Genomic DNA, 10,088 nt, shown 5'->3' on the forward strand with positions numbered 1-10,088 from the left:
AATTAAATGGCTTCCTGGTGTGGACGGGTGCACGGTTAATTCGAATTAACGCTGCTAAATTCGAATTAAAGTCCTAGTGTAGACCAGGCCCCAGATTGCATGGAGAGGTGGGACTGCAGGGAGAGCAGCAATCCCTCAGGAGTAGGCTGCCTGATTTCCCTATGCTCCTCCCCAATCTCCTCCCCTTTTCTTAAACTTTCATCTTCATGGTAATTTTTTTGGAAGTGGGGGGAGCCCTCAGTTTCAGATTTTGCCCTGAACCCACAGTAGCTCTGCTACAACATTTTACATTACAGGGAGAATTTTAAAATAAGAATGGGAAAAATTCTATGGGATTCTCTAAGGAAAGCCTAGCTTTGTTTGCTATTAACTTTGATTTAGAGTCTAAACTACATTTTAAAATATTTTACAGCAATACTCCTATTAAATGGTTTATAAATAATTCACTCATAGCTGAACAGATGTCTCTATGGAATGCAGACTCTATATCCCAATGAGTAGATTTAATAGAGTAAAACAAACTTCTAAGCTTTCACTTACTGGAAAGTAGATGACAGAAAAATCTAAAGTTCTGTGCCAGGAAAAAAAATTAGAAAAAACTAGACATAAAAGGGGTGGGGAGAGTCTAGGACATTTCTTCACAGATGTCCCATTGCATGCTATCATAATCTATAAACATTTTGTTCCCACTTTTATGTTTGAATGAAGTCTTGTTTTTGTTTTCTGATAAAACACTGCACACAGGTCTGGGAGAGAAAAGACACAATAACTAGACTTGGCTTAGATGAAACTTTAAAAATAAAAAACTTTTCTCAAATTGATCCTGAATATTAAAAAAAAGAAAAAATTATGTAGACTGAACTGACAGCCAAGGTGACCACATTCCCCTGTTTAGGAACAGAAGTGATGTAGCTTGGGAAGCGATTGTGGAAACTTCCTCACATTGCTGTCTGCTTTCATTGGCCATTTGGTATATCCCTTCACCACGGGAAGTAAACATTGTCTAAAAAATTAATGAAGACCCAGAATAAAGTGGAATGATGGACCTTGCATTGAAGTTGGTGCTTTTCAGTTTGTCTGAGTTTTACTTTTTTTTAAATTTGTTGAGCTGAAACCCTGAGAATTTTAATTCTGTAAAAAAAGATACTAAGCTAGATTCTCACTTACTGTAAATCAGTGTCGCTCCATTGAACTCAGTTAAAAAAAACCCAACAACTTGAAAATCAGACGACCTGTTCAGAACCAGCATCATCCCATAATTTTGGGGACACCTGTAGCTGTGAAAAGTACAAGATAATCTCAAATCTCACTTTTTAATAAGAATCAGTGTCTAGCCGTAAATTCAGGACAGCACAAAATCTGACCCGAGAACAGTAAATAGGGAAGGACCAGCGTTATGATAGATCAGTTAATAAAACAAATACCGAAGCATCAAAGGCATACACCTCCAAAAATTAGGATAATTTTAATTTGACCTGCCAGGAAGGCAAGGTAGCTGAGAAAGGATATCTGACAAACTAGGCCCCAGCAGAAGAACTAATGCACAGCCAATGAGGTTCAGCTCCTGTGACAAGCTCCTTCACCAGTCACTGCAAGGATCTTTCCAAGGTCAGCGTTTATATGGATGGGATGGTGTGGAAAGACTAACAGAGGCCCTCTCATGTGGCTAGGGGACTTCCACCAGACTTGCAATAAGGAGCTAAACCTGGCAACATCTTTAGAGAAGCAGTATTACCAAAAGACATGGATCTTCAGTTTTAAAAGCCAACTCTCTTCTAGGTGTCATGACCCACAGGTCAAAACTCTGGGCCCTCATAGTCTATAGGAGCAGCCTATAGACCAGCTGACAATAGCTTACCTGAGACCGTGAAACCCGGTGTGAGACTCTACCCCTGAGGTCTGGCAGAGTCTCGGAACAACTGATTGGCCCGCTGGCCCTACTTAATCCAGCAGCAGGAACTGGAAGCTGTCTGACAACTGAGCTCTACCCTGCTCTGGTCTTTCTGCACAGCTTGAGCTCTTGGCATCTGACTCGTGATTCCTGACCACCAGTGTGTTTCCTGCCTCTGACCCCGCCAGTATCCTGACTCTGGTTCCTGACTCATGGTTCCGATCCCCAGTTTGTTTTCTGCTTCTGACCTCTTGATGTCCCAACCTAGCTAACTCTTGACTCCTGCCTTGTGACTGCAGACTTTGGTTCTCTCTCCTAGGTCTGGCCACCCACGATCTGTGAATGACACTAGGTTCTGATAAGATCTTCATAGTATATCCCATGGATCTTCAACACTCTTCTTGAAGTCCAGACCTTCTCAGTACACCAAGACACTTCTAAATACTCTATACCCTTTTCTCCATTATGCCAGACTTCAAAACCCACATTAAACTGAGATCTTTACAGTAGTAAGTGTTAAAACCCCATGGGAATGCTACCAGAGTGTCTTGTGGAAGTAAACACTCACACTCAGGAGTTAACACTGTTTTATTATCAGAGCTCCAAAAGTCTGCCCTATATTGTTACATCTCATTTGCTAGACTAAATTTCAGCACTTTTGGAATTTTCTGCTTACAGTAGGGGGACCTTAGAACCATCCTTATGGTTGCCTAATTAATTTCCAATTTTCATTATTTCCTAAATGCAATAGATACAAAACTGTGACGTTATAATCAACTAAGTGGTTTTCAGAACTAGCATTCACTGTTTAGAGCACTAAATTAGTTGTATTGCACGTGTGGTGTATTTGAGTATACTACAACAAATTCTGTACCTATTTTACTTAGGCCAGATTTGCAAGTCAATTTTTCTATTAAGTGTTGCGTGACATTCATGATAATGTGTATTAGGTTTGACTTGGCACTCGGTTAAGAAAACTGTGTTTCGATTTCATGCTCGCATGACAATTGCTTCAATATTTACCCCAGTTGTTTGTGGCTGCCAGTACCAGTACAAGATTGCTGCAATGAGAGTCCATCCCTGTCTGAGTACAGATAATCCAAATGTAAATTTTAAAAAGCTTTTCTGTTTATATATTGAGAGTCTGAGTGTATGCATGGTTGTTAAACCATGAATATTTTCCATAAGTAACATCTACAATTACATTTTGCATCTGAATTCCATTATATGCACAGCTGTACAGACTGACAAAGCATTCAAAGTTTACCCTTAATTTAGTTGATCAACTTTTTCCTCCTTTATAAAATCTTGTCTTCTATCTAGCACGATTAAACAGGGTTGCATGTGCACTAGTAAAAGGGACAATGTCATCTAATTTTAGGTTCATATTTTTAAAAAGTTTCATAAAATATTATGTATAGAAGTGATTTAAAGGTTTATTTTTACATATAAGTGCATAGTTTGAAGACTCTTTAGTGTTGAACCTTCCCCTATATGGTTGAGACACCAAATATTGCACTATTTTACAGGAACTGGAAAGTGGAACTGACTGGTGATAGATTGTTGTAAATCCAAGTGAAACTAACCAAACTATCTTAAGTATCAGAGGGGTAGCTGTGTTAGTCTGGATCTGTAAAAAGCAACAAAGAGTCCCGTGGCACCTTATAGACTAACAGATGTATTGGCGCATAAGCTTGCATTTTACAAACTATCTTGATTACCAAAGCTGAGAGAAATACCAACCATAACCAGCACAAATGGTGAAAATATATTTCTCCATTTACATAATCTAAGATGTTACTTATTTTGACAACTGCCCTTTTATTTTTACTGAGCATATTTTCAGTGAAGGAGTTGATTTCTGCAAATAAGTTGGGGAATGGGTGCTATTTTTATTACAGTTAACACTGGATGCCCTTGGGTCATGATTTTCATGCAAGTTCTGAGCAGCATAGTTCCAGTTCAAGTCAGTGCGATCTGCGTGTGCATAGAGCCTCTGAAAAACCAGACCAACCTCTCTCACCCAGTGTTAAAGTAGCTACAGGAATTTTGAGATGTGTCATCAATATGCTAATTAGAGATGGTCAGGAATTTTTTGACAAAATATTTTTTCCATTGGAAAATGCTGATTTGTCAAACCAAAACTTTGCATGGAAACATATTGGTTTCAACTAAACCCTTGTCGAGAAGGTTTTTGAGGCCTGGGAGTCAGGGCCGAAAGGTGAGAGAGACACCCTAGCCTGAGTTTAGGACACTCACCTGGAAGGTGGGAGACTGAGGTTCATGTCCCCTATTCAAATCAAGCAAAGCAGGGCTATGAACCTGGGTTTCCCACATCCTTTCAGCTATAGAATGAATATCTCTCTGAGGCAATGAGTATTTATACGGAACAAAGCCAGGACCAGGAATATGTGGGTTTCACCCTGTGTGTAATTAATGGAAGGCTGGGAGGGCATTCATGTATTCAGCTGGGAGTGATTTTACCTGCCTAAGGCTGAGTGAGCAAGTCAGGAGTGGATGCTCTGAGAGCAAAGCAGTGTAAAAGACATCCAAGGCTAGAGAATCAAGGCAACACAGATATTCAACAGTCCAGATTGTACCCTGGGGAATGTCACAGGAGGGGCAGAGGGGCAGGTGGTATGCTTGCCCTACTGCTGCAGCCTGACTGAAAGGTAGAAGCTGTCTACTGCTCAGGAAGCCTTGGTTGTGCAGTAAGAGAGTAGGGGCACAGGCAGATACCATTAATGGTGGGGTGGGGGGCATGACTGGAAGAGCTTGTACACCAATGGTAACAACAACCTTTCACAGACCCCTTAGACATAGTCTATGGACCCCTCGGTGTCCGCAGACCACAGGCTGCAAACCACTGAACTAGATACACAAGGTGAAATCCCGACCACATTGTGAGTAATGGGAGTTTTGCCACTGACTTCAGTGCAGCAGGATTTTACCCAAAGTGTTGTCAATTTAAAAAAAAAAACCACACACACTTTTCTTCCAATCTCTTTCCTTTATAGTAATCCTAGCTGTTGTTTGTAACAACAGTTGGCACAGAATTTTGAGATGAGATTTTCAACTTCCTTTCTTCACATATGCCTACTCTATAAATTAAAATACTCAATATAAATTATAATATAAAAAATGGTGCCACATTGATACAAATAAATCTCCATGGTAGAAAAATGCATGCTGGTCTTTGTTTACATATTTCATGCTCAGTTCTTATTATAACACATCTATCTTTTTAAATGAATAAAGGCCTATGTTCAAATCCAGTGTTGGTAATATGTTGTATGGTGATATTTACTGTGAGCTCTTCTCTTGCGTTGTTGGATAGAATAATTCCTTGATGCCATAATTTAAATCAGCATGTAGCAGGTCAATAACAAACTTCCAGTTATCACTGTGATTAACTTACAAGTGATGTCGAATCTCTAACTGGCAAGTAAGCTCCCTTGTGATGAGTCTGATGAACTCATGTTGGACTGATTTTACAAAGAATGTTTTGATAAATCCACCACTAAACAAATTCTTCAATATACAGTAGTCAGGCAATGTTTTTAAGGAAAAACAGAAGTTGGGATTCAAAGACCCTCTGACAATCTCTGCCACTGGCCTGCCAATAAGGGCGGAAGAGTTATCTTTTAAATCCTCTTTGGTTTAACTGCTTGGGTAATCCTTTGAACTAAGTTTTATTGAAATCTCTACTCAATTTGTTTAATTTACATCAGTTACTGCTGAGACAGCTAAACAGAAATGACTAGCTTCTGACCCCATTTTAATTTTTTTTTTGTGGGAAGTGATGTACTAGTATGTGTTTGGGTGTTTGCTTTTTGTTTTTTAAATACCTTCTATTTTATGAATAAACATCTGCAAATCTAGGTTGGTGCTGACTGCAAGCCGGTGTTATTTCCATGCTAATCTATCGTTGGTGGCCAAGTTCTTCAGTGGGTATAAATTGGGATAGTTCCGTTGTGCAATCGGTCCTCTTCCTGAGATTTGGGTTTAACTGGTACCTCCATCATTAATGTAAGCCTGGCCCTGAGCTTTCCCCCTCAAGCTTGGCTCTTCCTACGGTTTCCCTATAAAAACCGTCCTAGATCCCTCTGACAGAGAATTCTTCTACCTCTCCTTTAGCCAAAGTGGAGTTAGAGCAGGGGCGGCTCTAGCAATTTCACCACCCCAAGCACGGCGGCATGCCGCGGGGGGCGCTCTGCCGGTCGCCGGTCCCGCAGCTCCGGTGGACCTCCTGCAGACGTGCCTGCGGAGGGTCCGCTGGTCCCGCAGCTCGGGTGGACCTCCCGCAGGCACATCTGTGGGAGGTCCACTGGAGCTGCCTGCTGCCCTCCCGGCGACCAGCAGAGTGCCCCCCGTGGCATGCCGCCCCAAGCACGCGCTTGGCGTGCTGGGGCCTGGAGCCGCCCCTGAGTTAGAGACACACAGCCACAGTGTGTCATCAGAAATCAATCAGCACTTCCCCACACCAGTGAGTCAACAGAATCACCCTGCTACCCTATTATCCTGACCAATGTTACTGGACTGGACTGCCTCCTTTGTTTTAAATAGATGAGTTCTACTGATGATGAGTTAAAAGGAAGATGAGTTTTTAGTGCTGGATTGACAGCAAAAGTATGGGAATAAGCCGTGCAAACTTTGGCAATGTGCTTCAACTCTAAAGTGAAGGGACCACCTCCAGAGGGGAGTAGTTTAGTCTCCATGCCTTTATCAGTCTTTGGCCTCTCTGATAAATGCCAAAATAGTTGTCAGTTTCATTGCTAACCCTTATGATTTTTGTGTGTGTGGATGCAATCCAATGGGAAGTGGACAGAGACCTCATCCCGCCCACACACAAAATATGCCTGCTTTTGTTACCTAAGGTGCATTGAAACACAGGAGCTGTACCATTACCTTTCAAAATACCCAGAGGCAGGAAAGGTTTTGTCTTTATCTCAAGTATCCTTTTACCTCTTTATAATAAAATCCACAAAAGATTGACATGTGGTAGGGGGTTGTGTTGGTTCATTGTTATGATGTTTAAAGAAACACTGACATATAGTGTGATAGATTTTGAACAGGAAACTTTACAAAACCTAATAGAAATATTTTTTTGTGAAACTCTTAAAAGCCTTTGCATAAGACAAGTGCTTGCAGTGTAAACATTTCAGCATTGTGTTAATGCATTATAACCAGAATGTGAAACTCACTAGTCTGTTGTCATTGTCCCACCCGAATGTAATGCAAATAGTAAAATTGTATAAATGGTGAAAAGCAAAAGGTCTCAGTCCTGCTAAACACATACACACACATAATTAGTCCTACTGAACACAAAGGAACTAATCAAATGCATAAGAGTTTGCAGGATTGTGGGATTTAAGTCTTAGGTATTTAATCATCTTTCAGGTTTAATAATTTAAGATGGAATATTTTAAACATTTCTTCAGTTTTTGTAGCAATGCTCACAGAAACTCAGTTCTGCTACTCCCTGGGACCCCATTTGCAATGAGCTATCTATGGGTGGATGCCCGCACAGACCCTTATTGAAACTGCAAGGGACAACTTGCAGGACTGTGGTCTATACTGGGGAAAGTACTATTCCTCAAGAGAGTAGATTTTAAATAGAGAAGAGAGAGAGAAAGGAAACACAACCCACAAAGCTAAGGGATTATTGAAAGGGTCATTTTTTCACTGGGAGAGGTAAAAATAACTTTCACATAATCTTTGATGTCCTTTCTGGGAGCCTGTGGTCTCTTTTCTAACATGTTTTTTTCACCACAAAGTATTTGTACTCCATGGAAAGGAGAGAGAAAGGAAAACAATTAAGTGGCCTGCACGGTGAGTATTTGTTGTCTGTTGTAGTCACACTCTGTGCTAACAAGTCCCAGAGGATGTCAGCGACCAGCCATTTAAAAAAATTTAGTTTGATATTCCACTTTAAGAAACAACTTAACAAGCACAATATTTTATTGCTAATATGCCACAGTTCTGTGAACAAAGCTTTAATCAATGGAAACAGCCTTTTAAATTGCATGGACCAATTCATCATCTTCTTGTGCTGTATGTTGTACTCAGATTCTTGCCAGCAGTCAATTTGCAGCCTTCTGGTCCCAAGAAAATAACCTGTTTTCCCAATGAAGTAGGCTGAATTTAACAAACTTATTTCTACTCCTTCTGCTATGAAATGTTGTTGTTTCCACTTCTGCTATGAAATATTTTCCTTTTTTAAAATTCTTAATGGCAGGATTAAAGTCTGGGAAGATAAAAATCCTTTCCCTTCATAGGGGATTTCTTCTGAGTTTTGCTTCATTCACCACTCAGTCTATCACATCCATGAAAAAGATGATTTTGGTTCCCCCTGAATTATTTCTCACCACGGGCTTTCTGAAAGGCATCTGATAGCCTTTCTGCACACACTGGGAATCATCTTTAATATTTATGCTAAGCAATGTGGGCAGCAACTGTTCCATAAATGTTACAAAATCTTGATTTCCCTCCTTGCTAGAATGCTTCAAATACATTTACTGAAAAGGTCACATTTAGTTCTCAGTCCACCCATGACAGGGCATAGGGGCACTGCTTAGTCTCTGCTACACAGGGGATTAACTCTAGTTTAGCTTCCCTCTCTCCCTGTGCAAGTGCTCAGAAGAAAGACCATGAGGATGGCTTTCTGGGAAAGAGGGGAACACTTTGGGGAGGCGACAACGCCACACCCAGAGCTTATAGGATTGGGCTGAACCCCACAATTGGGGCTTTAGTTATTTATTTGCTTAGGTTAACTAATTTTGATTTTTACTTTTTTTTCTTTTGCTGACTCATGCCACCAGTTTACACTCCAGTTCCAGACTGAAGGTGGAACACGGCAGCGGGCACTCCATTGACACATCACACAGACTTCTCATGCAAACCATTCCCTGGCCTAAAGAAAGATGTGTTCAAGGCTGCAGTTGAGAAGACCATGATTTCTAGGCAAACCTTCTTTGATTATGTGAACTTCACTTTATTAACCGGACTCCAACCCTAGGGGCTGGCAACTATCATTCATGTCATTTTACAGATAAAAGAAGTTGCATAAGGTCACTGCTAGCAGAGGTGGGAATATGGTTTCCCACCATGGTAGTGCCCACATCTCTAATATGCTACACTCAAGTCCCATTCAGTTATCCATACTGCCTTTTGGAGTGAATATGCCAATTCTCTACACTTGTCTATTGTGTCTTTAGTCCCTGTTCCAAACCCTAATTTGATTAACCTCTTAGAGCTAGGAAGAGAGCCCAGAAATACTGAGGGATGCAACTGTTTGCTTGAGCACAGCAGAATGTTGGAACCCACCGGCAAAGTGTGCCAAATTAACTAGTAGAGTCTATGGGTAAATCTAGAGATCTCGAGTTCAAGCCCTCATAAGTAGCTGCCAGAAGCCATCAAAAGCAAAGTTTTCTATCTATCTAGTTTGTCAGCTGAACCCATCTGATGTTCTAAAGTCAAAGTGGGTTTTCTGGTCAGAAAAGTAAAACAGGAAACAGAATTACCCCCGCCCCCAATCAATTTTATTCTGTTCTCCCCAGATCTGCTTGCCATAGGCTCTATTCTGAGCCCAGATGCATACCTAGGCAGGAGAATAACGACAGGGGAGGGAGGCAGAGGAAGAGAGGGTGTATAAGTAGTCCCATTACTCTCACCTGCCTGTGCTACCTGCACTGACATAGCCAGCATGGTGGAGGGAAAGAACCATTGTTGCTGGGCTGCCACTGCTCTTATTCTTTAGGCTAGTTTCTCATCAACAAAACTATTAACTCAGTTCTAATTACAGGATTGTTATTACTGATGAGCCAGGAAGAACATGGCTTGCTTTTCAGTTTCCAGGGGGAGTTTGCAGGGCTGGCTGTTAGAAAGACATCTTTTTCCTTGTAAGCTGGACAAATTTTGATTTAGAAATCAGTGAGACACAATAACATGTTTTCACAGAGACACTCTTCAGAGTAGAACTGCACTTTAATTTTAGCAAATTGAACTCACAGTTAATTAAATTACCACCTTCTACATTTCTTTTATGTAATTGAATAACAGAATAAAACCCAGGATTGTGCTGGATTTTTTGGAAAGTCTGTTATAATTAAGATTTACACAATATCCCAAGAGATTCCAAAGCACTTTTAAAACAATAGAAATACAGCACTGCTGAAATGCAGTTATCTCTGGGGTG

At 40.8% G+C, this 10,088-nt stretch overlaps 1 long non-coding RNA gene across 1 annotated transcript in view; it reads left to right on the plus strand.

The window, feature by feature from the left end:
* The window catches only part of LOC120397992, a 31,595-nt gene extending 21,776 nt beyond the window's left edge, over positions 1-9,819 (plus strand). The window contains exon 4 of the long non-coding RNA XR_005594122.1: positions 8,713-9,819. This is a non-coding gene — a long non-coding RNA (uncharacterized LOC120397992). The remainder of the gene's footprint in view (positions 1-8,712) is intronic.
* The last annotated feature ends 269 nt before the right edge of the window (positions 9,820-10,088 follow it).

The sequence above is a fragment of the Mauremys reevesii genome, linkage group 1, assembly GCF_016161935.1.
Source record: "Mauremys reevesii isolate NIE-2019 linkage group 1, ASM1616193v1, whole genome shotgun sequence".
In the NCBI taxonomy this organism is placed as follows: domain Eukaryota; kingdom Metazoa; phylum Chordata; order Testudines; family Geoemydidae; genus Mauremys; species Mauremys reevesii.